General features: G+C 37.3%; 11 non-coding genes across 11 annotated transcripts; all 11 read right to left on the bottom strand.

Annotated features, from left to right (window-relative positions):
* Window positions 1-691: 691 nt before the first annotated feature.
* Window positions 692-764, bottom strand: trnap-ugg (transfer RNA proline (anticodon UGG)). Its single transcript has one exon. It is a non-coding gene; the product is annotated as a tRNA-Pro (tRNA).
* A 1,251-nt stretch (window positions 765-2,015) lies between these two features.
* trnar-ucg (transfer RNA arginine (anticodon UCG)) lies at window positions 2,016-2,088 on the bottom strand. Its single transcript has one exon. It is a non-coding gene; the product is annotated as a tRNA-Arg (tRNA).
* A 4,828-nt stretch (window positions 2,089-6,916) lies between these two features.
* trnar-ucg (transfer RNA arginine (anticodon UCG)) lies at window positions 6,917-6,989 on the bottom strand. The gene has a single exon. It is a non-coding gene; the product is annotated as a tRNA-Arg (tRNA).
* Window positions 6,990-7,965: 976 nt separating this feature from the next.
* trnar-ucg (transfer RNA arginine (anticodon UCG)) lies at window positions 7,966-8,038 on the bottom strand. The gene has a single exon. It is a non-coding gene; the product is annotated as a tRNA-Arg (tRNA).
* Window positions 8,039-10,970: 2,932 nt separating this feature from the next.
* Window positions 10,971-11,043, bottom strand: trnar-ucg (transfer RNA arginine (anticodon UCG)). The gene has a single exon. It is a non-coding gene; the product is annotated as a tRNA-Arg (tRNA).
* Window positions 11,044-12,649: 1,606 nt separating this feature from the next.
* Window positions 12,650-12,722, bottom strand: trnar-ucg (transfer RNA arginine (anticodon UCG)). The gene has a single exon. It is a non-coding gene; the product is annotated as a tRNA-Arg (tRNA).
* Window positions 12,723-14,707: 1,985 nt separating this feature from the next.
* Window positions 14,708-14,780, bottom strand: trnar-ucg (transfer RNA arginine (anticodon UCG)). Its single transcript has one exon. It is a non-coding gene; the product is annotated as a tRNA-Arg (tRNA).
* A 908-nt stretch (window positions 14,781-15,688) lies between these two features.
* Window positions 15,689-15,761, bottom strand: trnar-ucg (transfer RNA arginine (anticodon UCG)). Its single transcript has one exon. It is a non-coding gene; the product is annotated as a tRNA-Arg (tRNA).
* Window positions 15,762-17,097: 1,336 nt separating this feature from the next.
* trnar-ucg (transfer RNA arginine (anticodon UCG)) lies at window positions 17,098-17,170 on the bottom strand. The gene has a single exon. It is a non-coding gene; the product is annotated as a tRNA-Arg (tRNA).
* A 563-nt stretch (window positions 17,171-17,733) lies between these two features.
* On the bottom strand, window positions 17,734-17,806 carry trnaq-uug (transfer RNA glutamine (anticodon UUG)). Its single transcript has one exon. It is a non-coding gene; the product is annotated as a tRNA-Gln (tRNA).
* A 3,341-nt stretch (window positions 17,807-21,147) lies between these two features.
* On the bottom strand, window positions 21,148-21,220 carry trnap-ugg (transfer RNA proline (anticodon UGG)). Its single transcript has one exon. It is a non-coding gene; the product is annotated as a tRNA-Pro (tRNA).
* Window positions 21,221-21,576: the final 356 nt, after the last annotated feature.

The raw sequence follows: 21,576 nt of genomic DNA, 5'->3' as shown, positions 1-21,576 counted from the left end.
AGCAACAAGACCAATGCCTTATTTCGGGAAATTGCAAACATGTTCAAATTAGCTGAGCTAATGAAATTAAACAACCACGAAGGGACTCGAACCCTCAATCTTCTGATTCGAAGTCAGACGCCTTATCCATTAGAACACGCAGTCTATGAGATACAGCCTTATTTGACATTATACAGACTTTGCTATGCAACCATAGACATAAAAATTGTGAACCTGTCCGAATGAGGAAAGCTAGTGATTTTAACAAGTACAAAGATACTCTTTCCTTCAATCTTTCGATGCAGATTCAGACACAATAATTCTCAGGCCTTGCAGTCTTAGATTATTAAAGTTGAACAACAATGTCCAAGATTTTCAAAGAAACAAGACCAATGCCTTATTTAGGGAAATTGCAAACATGTACGAATTAGCTGAGCTAATGAAATTAAACGACCCTATTTGACATCATACAGACGTTGCTTAGCAACAACAGACATCAAAATTGTGAACCTATCCGAATGAGGAAAGCTAGTGATATTTTACAAGTACGAAAAGACTATGTCCCTAAATCAGACATAATATTTCTCAGGTCTTGCAGTCTTAGATTATTGAAGTTGAACAACAATGTCCAAGCTTTTCAAAGCAACAAGACCAATGCCATATTTCGGGAAATTGCAAACATGTTCAAATTAGCTGAGCTAATGAAATTAAACAACCACGAAGGGACTCGAACCCTCAATCTTCTGATTCCAAGTCAGACGCCTTATCCATTAGGCCACGCAGTCTATGTGATACAGCCCTATTTGACATTATACAGACTTTGCTATGCAACAGTAGACATCAAAGTTGTGAACCTGTCCGAATGAGGAAAGCTAGTGATATTTAACAAGTAAGAAGATACCTTTTCCCTCAATCTTGCGATGCAGAATCAGACTCAATAATTCTCAGGCCTTGCAATATTAGATTATTAAAGATGAATAACAATGTCCAAGCCTTTCAAAGAAACAAGACCAATGCCTTATTTCGGGAAATTGCAAACATGTCCATATTAGCAGATTTAATGAAATTAAACGACCACGAAAATGCCTCAAAACCTCAATTTTCTATTTTGAAGTAAGACGCCTTATCCACGAGGCAACACCTTCTACTCCATATTGTCCGATATGACATCAAACAGACGTTGCTTAGCAACAACAGACATCAAAATTGTGAACCTATCCGAATGAGGAAAGCTAGTGATATTTTACAAGTACGAAAAGACTATGTCCCTCAATCAGACATAATATTTCTCAGGTCTTGCAGTCTTAGATTATTGAAGTTGAACAACAATGTCCAAGCTTTTCAAAGCAACAAGACCAATGCCATATTTCGGGAAATTGCAAACATGTTCAAATTAGCTGAGCTAATGAAATTAAACAACCACGAATTGACCTGAACCCTCAATCTTCTGATTCGAAGTCAGACGCCTTATCCATTAGAACACGCAGTCTATGAGATACAGCCTTATTTGACATTATACAGACTTTGCTATGCAACCATAGACATAAAAATGGTGAACCTGTCCGAATGAGGAAAGCTAGTGATTTTAACAAGTACAAAGATACTCTTTCCTTCAATCTTTCGATGCAGATTCAGACACAATAATTCTCAGGCCTTGCAGTCTTAGATTATTAAAGTTGAACAACAATGTCCAAGCTTTTCAAAGCAACAAGACCAATGCCTTATTTAGGGAAATTGCAAACATGTACGAATTAGCTGAGCTAATGAAATTAAACGACCCTATTTGACATCATACAGACGTTGCTTAGCAACAACAGACATCAAAATTGTGAACCTATCCGAATGAGGAAAGCTAGTGATATTTTACAAGTACGAAAAGACTATGTCCCTAAATCAGACATAATATTTCTCAGGTCTTGCAGTCTTAGATTATTGAAGTTGAACAACAATGTCCAAGCTTTTCAAAGCAACAAGACCAATGCCATATTTCGGGAAATTGCAAACATGTTCAAATTAGCTGAGCTAATGAAATTAAACAACCACGAAGGGACTCGAACCCTCAATCTTCTGATTCGAAGTCAGACGCCTTATCCATTAGGCCACGCAGTCTATGTGATACAGCCCTATTTGACATTATACAGACTTTGCTATGCAACCATAGACATAAAAATTGTGAACCTGTCCGAATGAGGAAAGCTAGTGATTTTTAAGAAGTACAAAGATACTCTTTCCTTCAATCTTTCGATGCAGATTCAGACACAATAATTCTCAGGTCTTGCAGTCTTAGATTATTAAAGTTGAACAACAATATCCAAGCTTTTCAAAGCAACAAGACCAATGCCTTATTTAGGGAAATTGCAAACATGTACGAATTAGCTGAGCTAATGAAATTAAACAACCCTATTTGACATCATACAGACTTTGCTATGCAACCATAGACATACAAATTGTGAATCTGTCCGAATGAGGAAAGCTAGTGATTTTTAACAAGTACAAAGATACTCTTTCCTTCAATCTTTCGATGCAGATTCAGACACAATAATTCTCAGGCCTTGCAGTCTTAGATTATTAAAGTTGATCAACAATGTCCAAGCTTTTCAAAGCAACAAGACCAATGCCTTATTCCGGGAAATTGCAAACATGTTCAAATTAGCTGAGCTAATGAAATTAAACAACCACAAAGGGACTCGAACCCTCAATCTTCTGATTCGAAGTCAGACGCCTTATCCATTAGGCCACGCAATCTATGTGATACAGCCTTATTTGACATTATACAGACTTTGCTATGCAACCATAGACATACAAATTGTGAACCTGTCCGAATGAGGAAGGCTAGTGATTTTTAACAAGTACAAAGATACTCTTTCCTTCAATCTTTCGATGCAGATTCAGACACAATAATTCTCAGGTCTTGCAGTCTTAGATTATTACAGTTGAACCACAATGTCCAAGCTTTTAAAAGCAACAAGACCAATGCCTTATTTAGGGAAATTGCAAACATGTATGAATTAGCTGAGCTAATGAAATTAAACGACCCTATTTGACATCATACAGACTTTGCTATGCAACAGTAGACATCAAAGTTGTGAACCTGTCCGAATGAGGAAAGCTAGTGATATTTAACAAGTAAGAAGATACCTTTTCCCTCAATCTTGCGATGCAGAATCAGACTCAATAATTCTCAGGCCTTGCAGTCTTAGATTATTAAAGTTGAACAACAATGTCCAAGCTTTTCAAAGCAACAAGACCAATGCCTTATTTCGCGAAATTGCAAACATGTCCATATTAGCAGATTTAATGAAATTAAACGACCACGAAAATGCCTCAAAATCTCAATTTTCTGTTTCGAAGTAAGACGCCTTATCCACGAGGCAACACCTTCTACACCATATTCTCCGATATGACATCAAACAGACGTTGTTTAGCAACAACAGACATCAAAATTGTAAACCTATCCGAATGAGGAAAGCTAGTGATATTTTACAAGTACGAAAAGACTATGTCCGTCAATCAGACATAATATTTTTCAGGTCTTGCAGTCTTAGATTATTGAAGTGTCCAATGTCCAAGCTTTTCAAAGCAACAAGACCAATGCCTTATTTCGGGAAATTGCAAACATGTTCAAATTAGCTGAGCTAATGAAATTAAACAACCACGAAGGGACTCGGACCCTCAATCTTCTGATTCGAAGTCAGACGCCTTATCCATTAGGCCACGCAGTCTATGTGATACAGCCCTATTTGACATTATACAGACTTTGCTATGCAAAAGTAGACATCAAAGTTGTGAACCTGTCCGAATGAGGAAAGCTAGTGATATTTAACAAGTAAGAAGATACCTTTTCCCTCAATCTTGCGATGCAGAATCAGACTCAATAATTCTCAGGACTTGCAATATTAGATTATTAAAGATGAATAACAATGTCCAAGCAACAAGACCAATGCCTTATTTAGCGAAATTGCAAACATGTCCATATGAGCGGAGCTAATGAAATTAAACAACCACGAAGGAACTCGAACCCTCAATCTTCTGATTCGAAGTCAGACGCCTTATCCATTAGGCCACGCAGTCTATGTGATACAGCCCTATTTGACATTATACAGACTTTGCTATGCAACCATAGACATAAAAATTGTGAACCTGTCCGAATGAGGAAAGCTAGTGATTTTTAACAAGTACAAAGATACTCTTTCCTTCAATCTTTCGATGCAGATTCAGACACAATAATTCTCAGGCCTTGCAGTCTTAGATTATTAAAGTTGAACAACAATGTCCAAGCTTTTCAAAGCAACAAGACCAATGCCTTATTTAGGGAAATTGCAAACATGTACGAATTAGCTGAGCTAATGAAATTAAACGACCCTATTTGACATCATACAGACTTTGCTATGCAACAGTAGACATCAAAGTTGTGAACCTGTCCGAATGAGGAAAGCTAGTGATATTTAACAAGTAAGAAGATACCTTTTCCCTCAATCTTGCGATGCAGAATCAGACTCAATAATTCTCAGGCCTTGCAATATTAGATTATTAAAGATGAATAACAATGTCCAAGCCTTTCAAAGAAACAAGACCAATGCCTTATTTCGGGAAATTGCAAACATGTCCATATTAGCAGATTTAATGAAATTAAACGACCACGAAAATGCCTCAAAACCTCAATTTTCTATTTTGAAGTAAGACGCCTTATCCACGAGGCAACACCTTCTACTCCATATTGTCCGATATGACATCAAACAGACGTTGCTTAGCAACAACAGACATCAAAATTGTGAACCTATCCGAATGAGGAAAGCTAGTGATATTTTACAAGTACGAAAAGACTATGTCCCTCAATCAGACATAATATTTCTCAGGTCTTGCAGTCTTAGATTATTGAAGTTGAACAACAATGTCCAAGCTTTTCAAAGCAACAAGACCAATGCCTTATTTCGGGAAATTGCAAACATGTTCAAATTAGCTGAGCTAATGAAATTAAACAACCATGAAGGGACTCGAACCCTCAATCTTCTGATTCGAAGTAAGACGCCTTATCCATTAGGCCACGCAATCTATGTGATACAGCCTTATTTGACATTATACAGACTTTGCTATGCAACCATAGACATACAAATTGTGAACCTGTCCGAATGAGGAAAGCTAGTGATTTTTAACAAGTACAAAGATACTCTTTCCTTCAATCTTTCGATGCAGATTCAGACACAATAATTCTCAGGCCTTGCAGTCTTAGATTATTAAAGTTGAACAACAATGTCCAAGCTTTTCAAAGCAACAAGACCAATGCCTTATTTAGGGAAATTGCAAACATGTACGAATTAGCTGAGCTAATGAAATTAAACGACCCTATTTGACATCATACAGACTTTGCTATGCAACAGTAGACATCAAAGTTGTGAACCTGTCCGAATGAGGAAAGCTAGTGATATTTAACAAGTAAGAAGATACCTTTTCCCTCAATCTTGCGATGCAGAATCAGACTCAATAATTCTCAGGCCTTGCAATATTAGATTATTAAAGATGAATAACAATGTCCAAGCCTTTCAAAGAAACAAGACCAATGCCTTATTTCGGGAAATTGCAAACATGTCCATATTAGCATATTTAATGAAATTAAACGACCACGAAAATGCCTCAAAACCTCAATTTTCTATTTTGAAGTAAGACGCCTTATCCACGAGGCAACACCTTCTACTCCATATTGTCCGATATGACATCAAACAGACGTTGCTTAGCAACAACAGACATCAAAATTGTGAACCTATCCGAATGAGGAAAGCTAGTGATATTTTACAAGTACGAAAAGACTATGTCCCTCAATCAGACATAATATTTCTCAGGTCTTGCAGTCTTAGATTATTGAAGTGTCCAATGTCCAAGCTTTTCAAAGCAACAAGACCAATGCCTTATTTCGGGAAATTGCAAACATGTTCAAACTAGCTGAGCTAATGAAATTAAACGACCACGAAGGGACTCGAACCCTCAATCTTCTGATTTGAAGTCAGACGCCTTATCCATTAGGCCACGCAGTCTATGTGATACAGCCCTATTTGACATTATACAGACTTTGCTATGCAACCATAGACATAAAAATTGTGAACCTGTCCGAATGAGGAAAGCTAGTGACTTTTAACAAGTACAAAGATACTCTTTCCTTCAATCTTTCGATGCAGATTCAGACACAATAATTCTCAGGCCTTGCAGTCTTAGATTATTAAAGTTGAACAACAATGTCCAAGCTTTTCAAAGCAACAAGACCAATGCCTTATTTAGGGAAATTGCAAACATGTACGAATTAGCTGAGCTAATGAAATTAAACGACCCTATTTGACATCATACAGACTTTGCTATGCAACAGTAGACATCAAAGTTGTGAACCTGTCCGAATGAGGAAAGCTAGTGATATTTAACAAGTAAGAAGATACCTTTTCCCTCAATCTTGCGATGCAGAATCAGACTCAATAATTCTCAGGCCTTGCAATATTAGATTATTAAAGATGAATAACAATGTCCAAGCCTTTCAAAGAAACAAGACCAATGCCTTATTTCGGGAAATTGCAAACATGTCCATATTAGCAGATTTAATTAAATTAAACGACCACGAAAATGCCTCAAAACCTCAATTTTCTATTTTGAAGTAAGAAGCCTTATCCACGAGGCAACACCTTCTACTCCATATTCTCCGATATGACATCAAACAGACGTTGCTTAGCAACAACAGACATCAAAATTGTGAACCTATCCGAATGAGGAAAGCTAGTGATATTTTACAAGTACGAAAAGACTATGTCCCTCAATCAGACATAATATTTCTCAGGTCTTGCAGTCTTAGATTATTGAAGTTGAACAACAATGTCCAAGCTTTTCAAAGCAACAAGACCAATGACATATTTCGGGAAATTGCAAACATGTTCAAATTAGCTGAGCTAATGAAATTAAACAACCACGAAGGGACTCGAACCCTCAATCTTCTGATTCGAAGTCAGACGCCTTATCCATTAGGCCACGCAGTCTAAGAGATACAGCCCTATTTGACATTATACAGACTTTGCTATGCAACCATAGACATAAAAATTGTGAACCTGTCCGAATGAGGAAAGCTAGTGATTTTTAACAAGTACAAGGATACTCTTTCCTTCAATCTTTCGATGCAGATTCAGACACAATAATTCTCAGGCCTTGCAGTCTTAGATTATTAAAGTTGAACAACAATGTCCAAGCCTTTCAAAGAAACAAGACCAATGCCTTATTTCGGGAAATTGCAAACATGTCCATATTAGCAGATTTAATGAAATTAAACGACCACGAAAATGCCTCAAAACCTCAATTTTCTATTTTGAAGTAAGATGCCTTATCCACGAGGCAACACCTTCTACTCCATATTGTCCGATATGACATCAAACAGACGTTGCTTAGCAACAACAGACATCAAAATTGTGAACCTATCCGAATGAGGAAAGCTAGTGATATTTTACAAGTACGAAAAGACTATGTCCCTCAATCAGACATAATATTTCTCAGGTCTTGCAGTCTTAGATTATTAAAGTTGAACAACAATGTCCAAGCTTTTCAAAGCAACAAGACCAATGCCTTATTTAGCGAAATTGCAAACATGTCCATATTAGCAGATTTAATGAAATTAAACGACCACGAAAATGCCTCAAAACCTCAATTTTATGTTTCGAAGTAAGACGCCTTATCCACGAGGCAACACCTTCTACTCCATATTCTCCGATATGACATCAAACAGACGTTGCTTAGCAACAACAGACATCAAAATTGTGAACCTATCCGAATGAGGAAAGCTAGTGATATTTTACAAGTACGAAAAGACTATGTCCCTCAATCAGACATAATATTTCTCAGGTCTTGCAGTCTTAGATTATTGAAGTTGAACAACAATGTCCAAGCTTTTCAAAGCAACAAGACCAATGCCTTATTTCGGGAAATTGCAAACATGTTCAAATTAGCTGAGCTAATGAAATTAAACGACCACGAAGGGACTCGAACCCTCAATCTTCTGATTCGAAGTCAGACGCCTTATCCATTAGGCCACGCAGTCTATGTGTTACAGCCCTATTTGACATTATACAGACTTTGCTATGCAACCATAGACATAAAAATTGTGAACCTGTCCGAATGAGGAAAGCTAGTGATTTTTAACAAGTACAAAGATACTCTTTCCTTCAATCTTTCGATGCAGATTCAGACACAATAATTCTCAGGCCTTGCAGTCTTAGATTATTAAAGTTGAACAACAATGTCCAAGCTTTTCAAAGCAACAAGACCAATGCCTTATTTAGGGAAATTGCAAACATGTACGAATTAGCTGAGCTAATGAAATTAAACGACCCTATTTGACATCATACAGACTTTGCTATGCAACAGTAGACATCAAAGTTGTGAACCTGTCCGAATGAGGAAAGCTAGTGATATTTAACAAGTAAGAAGATACCTTTTCCCTCAATCTTGCGATGCAGAATCAGACTCAATAATTCTCAGGCCTTGCAATATTAGATTATTAAAGATGAATAACAATGTCCAAGCCTTTCAAAGAAACAAGACCAATGCCTTATTTCGGGAAATTGCAAACATGTCCATATTAGCAGATTTAATGAAATTAAACGACCACGAAAATGCCTCAAAACCTCAATTTTCTATTTTGAAGTAAGACGCCTTATCCACGAGGCAACACCTTCTACTCCATATTGTCCGATATGACATCAAACAGACGTTGCTTAGCAACAACAGACATCAAAATTGTGAACCTATCCGAATGAGGAAAGCTAGTGATATTTTACAAGTACGAAAAGACTATGTCCCTCAATCAGACATAATATTTCTCAGGTCTTGCAGTCTTAGATTATTGAAGTTGAACAACAATGTCCAAGCTTTTCAAAGCAACAAGACCAATGCCATATTTCGGGAAATTGCAAACATGTTCAAATTAGCTGAGCTAATGAAATTAAACAACCACGAAGGGACTCGGACCCTCAATCTTCTGATTCGAAGTCAGACGCCTTATCCATTAGAACACGCATTCTATGAGATACAGCCCTATTTGACATTATACAGACTTTGCTATGCAACCATATACATAAAAATTGTGAACCTGTCCGAATGAGGAAAGCTAGTGATTTTTAACAAGTACAAGGATACTCTTTCCTTCAATCTTTCGATGCAGATTCAGACACAATAATTCTCAGGCCTTGCAGTCTTAGATTATTAAAGTTGAACAACAATGTCCAAGCTTTTCAAAGCAACAAGACCAATGCCTTTTTTCGCGAAATTGCAAACATGTCCATATTAGCAGATTTAATGAAATTAAACGACCACGAAAATGCCTCAAAATCTCAATTTTCTGTTTCGAAGTAAGACGCCTTATCCACGAGGCAACACCTTCTACTCCATATTCTCCGATATGACATCAAACAGACGTTGTTTAGCAACAACAGACATCAAAATTGTAAACCTATCCGAATGAGGAAAGCTAGTGATATTTTACAAGTACGAAAAGACTGTCCCTCAATCAGACATAATATTTCTCAGGTCTTGCAGTCTTAGATTATTGAAGTGTCCAATGTCCAAGCTTTTCAAAGCAACAAGACCAATGCCTTATTTCGGGAAATTGCAAACATGTTCAAATTAGCTGAGCTAATGAAATTAAACAACCACGAAGGGACTCGGACCCTCAATCTTCTGATTCGAAGTCAGACGCCTTATCCATTAGGCCACGCAGTCTATGTGATACAGCCCTATTTGACATTATACAGACTTTGCTATGCAACAGTAGACATCAAAGTTGTGAACCTGTCCGAATGAGGAAAGCTAGTGATTTTTAACAAGTACAAAGATACTCTTTCCTTCAATCTTTCGATGCAGATTCAGACACAATAATTCTCAGGTCTTGCAGTCTTAGATTATTACAGTTGAACCACAATGTCCAAGCTTTTAAAAGCAACAAGACCAATGCCTTATTTAGGGAAATTGCAAACATGTATGAATTAGCTGAGCTAATGAAATTAAACGACCCTATTTGACATCATACAGACTTTGCTATGCAACAGTAGACATCAAAGTTGTGAACCTGTCCGAATGGGGAAAGCTAGTGATATTTAACAAGTAAGAAGATACCTTTTCCCTCAATCTTGCGATGCAGAATCAGACACAATAATTCTCAGGCCTTGCAATATTAGATTATTAAAGATGAATAACAATGTCCAAGCCTTTCAAAGAAACAAGACCAATGCCTTATTTCGGGAAATTGCAAACATGTCCATATTAGCAGATTTAATGAAATTAAACGACCACGAAAATGCCTCAAAACCTCAATTTTCTATTTTGAAGTAAGATGCCTTATCCACGAGGCAACACCTTCTACTCCATATTGTCCGATATGACATCAAACAGACGTTGCTTAGCAACAACAGACATCAAAATTGTGAACCTATCCGAATGAGGAAAGCTAGTGATATTTTACAAGTACGAAAAGACTATGTCCCTCAATCAGACATAATATTTCTCAGGTCTTGCAGTCTTAGATTATTAAAGTTGAACAACAATGTCCAAGCTTTTCAAAGCAACAAGACCAATGCCTTATTTAGCGAAATTGCAAACATGTCCATATTAGCAGATTTAATGAAATTAAACGACCACGAAAATGCCTCAAAACCTCAATTTTATGTTTCGAAGTAAGACGCCTTATCCACGAGGCAACACCTTCTACTCCATATTCTCCGATATGACATCAAACAGACGTTGCTTAGCAACAACAGACATCAAAATTGTGAACCTATCCGAATGAGGAAAGCTAGTGATATTTTACAAGTACGAAAAGACTATGTCCCTCAATCAGACATAATATTTCTCAGGTCTTGCAGTCTTAGATTATTGAAGTTGAACAACAATGTCCAAGCTTTTCAAAGCAACAAGACCAATGCCTTATTTCGGGAAATTGCAAACATGTTCAAATTAGCTGAGCTAATGAAATTAAACGACCACGAAGGGACTCGAACCCTCAATCTTCTGATTCGAAGTCAGACGCCTTATCCATTAGGCCACGCAGTCTATGTGTTACAGCCCTATTTGACATTATACAGACTTTGCTATGCAACCATAGACATAAAAATTGTGAACCTGTCCGAATGAGGAAAGCTAGTGATTTTTAACAAGTACAAAGATACTCTTTCCTTCAATCTTTCGATGCAGATTCAGACACAATAATTCTCAGGCCTTGCAGTCTTAGATTATTAAAGTTGAACAACAATGTCCAAGCTTTTCAAAGCAACAAGACCAATGCCTTTTTTCGCGAAATTGCAAACATGTCCATATTAGCAGATTTAATGAAATTAAACGACCACGAAAATGCCTCAAAATCTCAATTTTCTGTTTCGAAGTAAGACGCCTTATCCACGAGGCAACACCTTCTACTCCATATTCTCCGATATGACATCAAACAGACGTTGTTTAGCAACAACAGACATCAAAATTGTAAACCTATCCGAATGAGGAAAGCTAGTGATATTTTACAAGTACGAAAAGACTGTCCCTCAATCAGACATAATATTTCTCAGGTCTTGCAGTCTTAGATTATTGAAGTGTCCAATGTCCAAGCTTTTCAAAGCAACAAGACCAATGCCTTATTTCGGGAAATTGCAAACATGTTCAAATTAGCTGAGCTAATGAAATTAAACAACCACGAAGGGACTCGGACCCTCAATCTTCTGATTCGAAGTCAGACGCCTTATCCATTAGGCCACGCAGTCTATGTGATACAGCCCTATTTGACATTATACAGACTTTGCTATGCAACAGTAGACATCAAAGTTGTGAACCTGTCCGAATGAGGAAAGCTAGTGATTTTTAACAAGTACAAAGATACTCTTTCCTTCAATCTTTCGATGCAGATTCAGACACAATAATTCTCAGGTCTTGCAGTCTTAGATTATTACAGTTGAACCACAATGTCCAAGCTTTTAAAAGCAACAAGACCAATGCCTTATTTAGGGAAATTGCAAACATGTATGAATTAGCTGAGCTAATGAAATTAAACGACCCTATTTGACATCATACAGACTTTGCTATGCAACAGTAGACATCAAAGTTGTGAACCTGTCCGAATGGGGAAAGCTAGTGATATTTAACAAGTAAGAAGATACCTTTTCCCTCAATCTTGCGATGCAGAATCAGACACAATAATTCTCAGGCCTTGCAATATTAGATTATTAAAGATGAATAACAATGTCCAAGCCTTTCAAAGAAACAAGACCAATGCCTTATTTCGGGAAATTGCAAACATGTCCATATTAGCAGATTTAATGAAATTAAACGACCACGAAAATGCCTCAAAACCTCAATTTTCTGTTTTGAAGTAAGACGCCTTATCCACGAGGCAACACCTTCTACTCCATATTCTCCGATATGACATCAAACAGACGTTGCTTAGCAACAACAGACATCAAAATTGTGAACCTATCCGAATGAGGAAAGCTAGTGATATTTTACAAGTACGAAAAGACTATGTCCCTCGATCAGACATAATATTTCTCAGGTCTTGCAGTCTTAGATTATTGAAGTTGAACAACAATGTCCAAGCTTTTCAAAGCAACAAGACCAATGCCTTATTTCGGGAAATTGCAAACATGTTCAAATTAGCTGAGCTAATGAAATTAAACGACCACGAAGGGACTCGAACCCTCAATCTTCTGATTCGAAGTCAGACGCCTTATCCATTAGGCCACGCAGTCTATGTGATACAGCCCTATTTGACATTATACAGACTTTTCTATGCAACCATAGACATAAAAATTGTGAACCTGTCCGAATGAGGAAAGCTAGTGATTTTTAACAAGTACAAAGATACTCTTTCCTTCAATCTTTCGATGCAGATTCAGACACAATAATTCTCAGGCCTTGCAGTCTTAGATTATTGAAGTTGAACAACAATGTCCAAGCTTTTCAAAGCAACAAGACCAATGCCTTATTTCGGGAAATTGCAAACATGTTCAAATTAGCTGAGCTAATGAAATTAAACAACCACGAAGGGACTCGAACCCTCAATCTTCTGATTCGAAGTCAGACGCCTTATCCATTAGGCCACGCAATCTATGTGATACAGCCTTATTTGACATTATACAGACTTTGCTATGCAACCATAGACATACAAATTGTGAACCTGTCCGAATGAGGAAAGCTAGTGATTTTTAACAAGTACAAGGATACTCTTTCCTTCAATCTTTCGATGCAGATTCAGACACAATAATTCTCAGGCCTTGCAGTCTTAGATTATTAAAGTTGAACAACAATGTCCAAGCTTTTCAAAGCAACAAGACCAATGCCTTATTTCGGGAAATTGCAAACATGTTCAAATTAGCTGAGCTAATGAAATTAAACGACCACGAAGTGACTCGAACCCTCAATCTTCTGATTCGAAGTCAGACGCCTTATCCATTAGGCCACGCAATCTATGTGATACAGTCTTATTTGACATTATACAGACTTTGCTATGCAACCATAGACATAAAAATTGTGAACCTGTCCGAATGAGGAAAGCTAGTGATTTTTAACAAGTACAAAGATACTCTTTCCTTCAATCTTTCGATGCAGATTCAGACACAATAATTCTCAGGCCTTGCAGTCTTAGATTATTAAAGTTGAACAACAATGTCCAAGCTTTTCAAAGCAACAAGACCAATGCCTTATTTCGGGAAATTGCAAACATGTTCAAATTAGCTGAGCTAATGAAATTAAACGACCACGAAGGGACTCGAACCCTCAATCTTCTGATTCGAAGTCAGACGCCTTATCCATTAGGCCACGCAATCTATGTGATACAGTCTTATTTGACATTATACAGACTTTGCTATGCAACCATAGACATAAAAATTGTGAACCTGTCCGAATGAGGAAAGCTAGTGATTTTTAACAAGTACAAAGATACTCTTTCCTTCAATCTTTCGATGCAGATTCAGACACAATAATTCTCAGGCCTTGCAGTCTTAGATTATTAAAGTTGAACAACAATGTCCAAGCTTTTCAAAGCAACAAGACCAATGCCTTATTTAGGGAAATTGCAAACATGTACGAATTAGCTGAGCTAATGAAATTAAACGACCCTATTTGACATCATACAGACTTTGCTATGCAACAGTAGACATCAAAGTTGTGAACCTGTCCGAATGAGGAAAGCTAGTGATATTTAACAAGTAAGAAGATACCTTTTCCCTCAATCTTGCGATGCAGAATCAGAATCAATAATTCTCAGGCCTTGCAATATTAGATTATTAAAGATGAATAACAATGTCCAAGCCTTTCAAAGAAACAAGACCAATGCCTTATTTCGGGAAATTGCAAACATGTCCATATTAGCAGATTTAATGAAATTAAACGACCACGAAAATGCCTCAAAACCTCAATTTTCTATTTTGAAGTAAGACGCCTTATCCACGAGGCAACACCTTCTACTCCATATTGTCCGATATGACATCAAACAGACGTTGCTTAGCAACAACAGACATCAAAATTGTGAATTTATCCGAATGAGGAAAGCTAGTGATATTTTACAAGTACGAAAAGACTATGTCCCTCGATCAGACATAATATTTCTCAGGTCTTGCAGTCTTAGATTATTGAAGTTGAACAACAATGTCCAAGCTTTTCAAAGCAACAAGACCAATGCCTTATTTCGGGAAATTGCAAACATGTTCAAATTAGCTGAGCTAATGAAATTAAACGACCACGAAGGGACTCGAACCCTCAATCTTCTGATTCGAAGTCAGACGCCTTATCCATTAGGCCACGCAGTCTATGTGATACAGCCCTATTTGACATTATACAGACTTTTCTATGCAACCATAGACATAAAAATTGTGAACCTGTCCGAATGAGGAAAGCTAGTGATTTTTAACAAGTACAAAGATACTCTTTCCTTCAATCTTTCGATGCAGATTCAGACACAATAATTCTCAGGCCTTGCAGTCTTAGATTATTAAAGTTGAACAACAATGTCCAAGCTTTTCAAAGCAACAAGACCAATGCCTTATTTAGGGAAATTGCAAACATGTACGAATTAGCTGAGCTAATGAAATTAAACGACCCTATTTGACATCATACAGACTTTGCTATGCAACAGTAGACATCAAAGTTGTGAACCTGTCCGAATGAGGAAAGCTAGTGATATTTAACAAGTAAGAAGATACCTTTTCCCTCAATCTTGCGATGCAGAATCAGACTCAATAATTCTCAGGCCTTGCAGTCTTAGATTATTAAAGATGAATAACAATGTCCAAGCCTTTCAAAGAAACAAGACCAATGCCTTATTTCGGGAAATTGCAAACATGTCCATATTAGCAGATTTAATGAAATTAAACGACCACGAAAATGCCTCAAAACCTCAATTTTCTATTTTGAAGTAAGACGCCTTATCCACGAGGCAACACCTTCTACTCCATATTGTCCGATATGACATCAAACAGACGTTGCTTAGCAACAACAGACATCAAAATTGTGAACCTATCCGAATGAGGAAAGCTAGTGATATTTTACAAGTACGAAAAGACTATGTCCCTCAATCAGACATAATATTTCTCAGGTCTTGCAGTCTTAGATTATTGAAGTTGAACAACAATGTCCAAACTTTTCAAAGCAACAAGACCAATGCCTTATTTCGGGAAATTGCAAACATGTTCAAATTAGCTGAGCTAATGAAATTAAACGACCACGAAGGGACTCGAACCCTCAATCTTCTGATTCGAAGTCAGACGCCTTATCCATTAGGCCACGCAGTCTATGAGATTACAGCCCTATTTGACATTATACAGACTTTGCTATGCAACCATAGACATAAAAATTGTGAACCTGTCCGAATGAGGAAAGCTAGTGATTTTTAACAAGTACAAGGATACTCTTTCCTTCAATCTTTCGATGCAGATTCAGACACAATAATTCTCAGGCCTTGCAGTCTTAGATTATTAAAGTTGAAAAACAATGTCCAAGCTTTTCAAAGCAACAAGACCAATGCCTTATTTCGCGAAATTGCAAACATGTCCATATTAGCAGATTTAATGAAATTAAACGACCACGAAAATGCCTCAAAATCTCAATTTTCTGTTTCGAAGTAAGACGCCTTATCCACGAGGCAACACCTTCTACTCCATATTCTCCGATATGACATCAAACAGACGTTGTTTAGCAACAACAGACATCAAAATTGTAAACCTATCCGAATGAGGAAAGCTAGTGATATTTTACAAGTACGAAAAGACTATGTCCCTCAATCAGACATAATATTTCTCAGGTCTTGCAGTCTTAGATTATTGAAGTGTCCAATGTCCAAGCTTTTCAAAGCAACAAGACCAATGCCTTATTTCGGGAAATTGCAAACATGTTCAAATTAGCTGAGCTAATGAAATTAAACAACCACGAAGGGACTCGGACCCTCAATCTTCTGATTCGAAGTCAGACGCCTTATCCATTAGGCCACGCAGTCTATGTGATACAGCCCTATTTGACATTATACAGACTTTGCTATGCAACAGTAGACATCAAAGTTGTGAACCTGTCCGAATGAGGAAAGCTAGTGATATTTAACAAGTAAGAAGATACCTTTTCCCTCAATCTTGCGATGCAGATTCAGACACAATAATTCTCAGGCCTTGCAGTCTTAGATTATTAAAGTTGAACAACAATGTCCAAGCTTTTCAAAGCAACAAGACCAATGCCTTATTTAGCGAAATTGCAAACATGTCCATATTAGCAGATTTAATGAAATTAAACGACCACGAAAATGCCTCAAAACCTCAATTTTATGTTTCGAAGTAAGACGCCTTATCCACGAGGCAACACCTTCTACTCCATATTCTCCGATATGACATCAAACAGACGTTGCTTAGCAACAACAGACATCAAAATTGTGAACCTATCCGAATGAGGAAAGCTCATATGTGATATTTTACAAGTACGAAAAGACTATGTCCCTCAATCAGACATAATATTTCTCAGGTCTTGCAGTCTTAGATTATTGAAGTTGAACAACAATGTCCAAGCTTTTCAAAGCAACAAGACCAATGACATATTTCGGGAAATTGCAAACATGTTCAAATTAGCTGAGCTAATGAAATTAAACAACCACGAAGGGACTCGAACCCTCAATCTTCTGATTCGAAGTCAGACGCCTTATCCATTAGGCCACGCAGTCTATGAGATACAGCCCTATTTGACATTATACAGACTTTGCTATGCAACCATAGACATAAAAATGGTGAACCTGTCCGAATGAGGAAAGCTAGTGATTTTTAACAAGTACAAGGATACTCTTTCCTTCAATCTTTCGATGCAGATTCAGACACAATAATTCTCAGGTCTTGCAGTCTTAGATTATTAAAGTTGAACAACAATGTCCAAGCCTTTCAAAGAAACAAGACCAATGCCTTATTTCGGGAAATTGCAAACATGTACGAATTAGCTGAGCTAATGAAATTAAACGACCCTATTTGACATCATACAGACTTTGCTATGCAACAGTAGACATCAAAGTTGTGAACCTGTCCGAATGAGGAAAGCTAGTGATATTTAACAAGTAAGAAGATACCTTTTCCCTCAATCTTGCGATGCAGAATCAGACTCAATAATTCTCAGGCCTTGCAATATTAGATTATTAAAGATGAATAACAATGTCCAAGCCTTTCAAAGAAACAAGACCAATGCCTTATTTCGGGAAATTGCAAACATGTTCAAATTAGCTGAGCTAATGAAATTAAACAACCACGAAGGGACTCAAACCCTCAATCTTCTGATTCAAAGTCAGACGCCTTATCCATTAGGCCACGCAGTCTATGTGATACAGCCCTATTTGACATTATACAGACTTTGCTATGCAACCATAGACATAAAAATTGTGAACCTGTCCGAATGAGGAAAGCTAGTGATTTTTAACAAGTACAAGGATACTCTTTCCTTCAATCTTTCGATGCAGATTCAGACACAATAATTCTCAGGCCTTGCAGTCTTAGATTATTAAAGTTGAACAACAATGTCCAAGCTTTTCAAAGCAACAAGACCAATGCCTTATTTCGCGAAATTGCAAACATGTCCATATTAGCAGATTTAATGAAATTAAACGACCACGAAAATGCCTCAAAATCTCAATTTTCTGTTTCGAAGTAAGACGCCTTATCCACGAGGCAACACCTTCTACTCCATATTCTCCGATATGACATCAAACAGACGTTGTTTAGCAACAACAGACATCAAAATTGTGAACCTATCCGAATGAGGAAAGCTAGTGATATTTTACAAGTACGAAAAGACTATGTCCCTCAATCAGACATAATATTTCTCAGGTCTTGCAGTCTTAGATTATTGAAGTGTCCAATGTCCAAGCTTTTCAAAGCAACAAGACCAATGCCTTATTTCGGGAAATTGCAAACATGTTCAAATTAGCTGAGCTAATGAAATTAAACAACCACGAAGGGACTCGGACCCTCAATCTTCTGATTCGAAGTCAGACGCCTTATCCATTAGGCCACGCAGTCTATGTGATACAGCCCTATTTGACATTATACAGACTTTGCTATGCAACAGTAGACATCAAAGTTGTGAACCTGTCCGAATGAGGAAAGCTAGTGATATTTAACAAGTAAGAAGATACCTTTTCCCTCAATCTTGCGATGCAGAATCAGACTCAATAATTCTCAGGCCTTGCAATATTAGATTATTAAAGATGAGTAACAATGTCCAAGCCTTTCAAAGAAACAAGACCAATGCCTTATTTCGGGAAATTGCAAACATGTCCATATTAGCAGATTTAATGAAATTAAACGACCACGAAAATGCCTCAATACCTCAATTTTCTATTTTGAAGTAAGACGCCTTATCCACGAGGCAACACCTTCTACTCCATATTCTCCGATATGACATCAAACAGACGTTGCTTAGCAACAACAGACATCAAAATTGTGAACCTATCCGAATGAGGAAAGCTAGTGATATTTTACAAGTACGAAAAGACTATGGCTCTCAATCAGACATAATATTTCTCACGTCTTGCAGTCTTAGATTATTGAAGTTGAACAACAATGTCCAAGCTTTTCAAAGCAACAAGACCAATGACATATTTCGGGAAATTGCAAACATGTTCAAATTAGCTGAGCTAATGAAATTAAACAACCACGAAGGGACTCGAACCCTCAATCTTCTGATTCGAAGTCAGACGCCTTATCCATTAGGGCACGCAGTCTATGTGATACAGCACTATTTGACATTATACAGACTTTGCTATGCAACCATAGACATAAAAATTGTGAACCTGTCCGAATGAGGAAAGCTAGTGATTTTTAACAAATACTCTTTCCTTCAATCTTTCGATGCAGATTCAGACACAATAATTCTCAGGTCTTGCAGTCTTAGATTATTAAAGTTGAACAACAATGTCCAAGCTTTTCAAAGCAACAAGACCAATGCCTTATTTCGGGAAATTGCAAACATGTACGAATTAGCTGAGCTAATGAAATTAAACGACCCTATTTGACATCATACAGACTTTGCTATGCAACAGTAGACATCAAAGTTGTGAACCTGTCCGAATGAGGAAAGCTAGTGATATTTAACAAGTAAGAAGATACCTTTTCCCTCAATCTTGCGATGCAGAATCAGACTCAATAATTCTCAATTCTTGCAATATTAGATTATTAATGATGAATAACAATGTCCAAGCCTTTCAAAGAAACAAGACCAATGCCTTATTTCAGGAAATTGCAAACATGTCCATATTAGCAGATTTGATGAAATTAAACGACCACGAAAATGCCTCAAAACCTCAATTTTCTATTTTGAAGTAAGACGCCTCATCCACGAGGCAACACCTTCTACTCCATATTCTCCGATATGACATCAAACAGACGTTGCTTAGCAAAAACAGACATCAAAATTGTGAACCTAAAGCTAGTGATATTTTACAAGTACGAAAAGACTATGTCCCTCAATCAGACATAATATTTCTCAGGTCTTGCAGTCTTAGATTATTGAAGTTGAACAACAATGTCCAAGCCTTTCAAAGCAACAAGACCAATGCCATATTTCTGGAAATTGCAAACATGTTCAAATTAGCTGAGCTAATGAAATTAAACAACCACGAAGGGACTCGGACCCTCAATCTTCTGATTCGAAGTCAGACGCCTTATCCATTAGGCCACGCAGCCTATGTGATACAGCCCTATTTGACATTATACAGACTTTGCTATGCAAAAGTAGACATCAAAGTTGTGAACCTGTCCGAATGAGGAAAGCTAGTGATATTTAACAAGTAAGAAGATACCTTTTCCCTCAATCTTGCGATGCAGAATAAGACTCAATAATTCTCAGGCCTTGCAATATTAGATTATTAAAGATGAATAACAATGTCCAAGCAACAAGACCAATGCCTTACTTAGCGAAATTGCAAACATGTCCATATTAGCGGAGCTAATGAAATTAAACAACCACGAAGGGACTCGGACCCTCAATCTACTGATTCGAAGTCAGACGCCTTATCCATTAGGCCACGCAGTCTATGTGATACAGCCCTATTTGACATTATACAGACTTTGCTATGCAACCATAGACATAAAAATTGTGAACCTGTCCGAATGAGGAAAGCTAGTGATTTTTAACAAGTACAAAGATACTCTTTCCTTCAATCTTTCGATGCAGATTCAGACACAATAATTCTCAGGCCTTGCAGTCTTAGATTATTAAAGTTGAACAACAATGTCCAAGCTTTTCAAAGCAACAAGACCAATGCCTTATTTAGCGAAATTGCAAACATGTCCATATTAGCAGATTTAATGGAATTAAACGACCACGAAAATGCCTCAAAACCTCAATTTTCTGTTTCGAAGTAAGACGCCTTATCCACGAGGCAACACCTTCTACTCCATATTCTCCGATATGACATCAAACAGACGTTGTTTAGCAACAACAGACATCAAAATTGTGAACCTATCCGAATGAGGAAAGCTAGTGATATTTTACAAGTACGAAAATACTATGTCCCTCAATCAGACATAATATTTCTCAGGTCTTGCAGTCTTAGATTATTGAAGTGTCCAATGTCCAAGCTTTTCAAAGCAACAAGACCAATGCCTTATTTCGGGAAATTGCAAACATGTTCAAATTAGCTGAGCTAATGAAATTAAACAACCACGCAGGGACTCGAACCCTCAATCTTCTGATTCCAAGTCAGACGCCTTATCCATTAGGCCACGCAGTCTATGTGATACAGCCCTATTTGACATTATACAGACTTTGCTATGCAACAGTAGACATCAAAGTTGTGAACCTGTCCGAATGAGGAAAGCTAGTGATATTTAACAAGTAAGAAGATACCTTTTCCCTCAATCTTGCGATGCAGAATCAGACTCAATAATTCTCAGGCCTTGCAATATTAGATTATTAAAGATGAATAACAATGTCCAAGCCTTTCAAAGAAACAAGACCAATGCCTTATTTCGGGAAATTGCAAACATGTCCATATTAGCAGATTTAATGAAATTAAACGACCACGAAAATGCCTCAAAACCTCAATTTTCTATTTTGAAGTAAGACGCCTTATCCACGAGGCAACAC

This window comes from Oncorhynchus clarkii, unplaced genomic scaffold (genome assembly GCF_045791955.1).
Source record: "Oncorhynchus clarkii lewisi isolate Uvic-CL-2024 unplaced genomic scaffold, UVic_Ocla_1.0 unplaced_contig_10893_pilon_pilon, whole genome shotgun sequence".
In the NCBI taxonomy this organism is placed as follows: Eukaryota; Metazoa; Chordata; class Actinopteri; order Salmoniformes; family Salmonidae; genus Oncorhynchus; species Oncorhynchus clarkii.
Note: the sequence above shows the minus strand (reverse complement) of the source record. Positions and strands in the feature narration are given on the sequence as shown.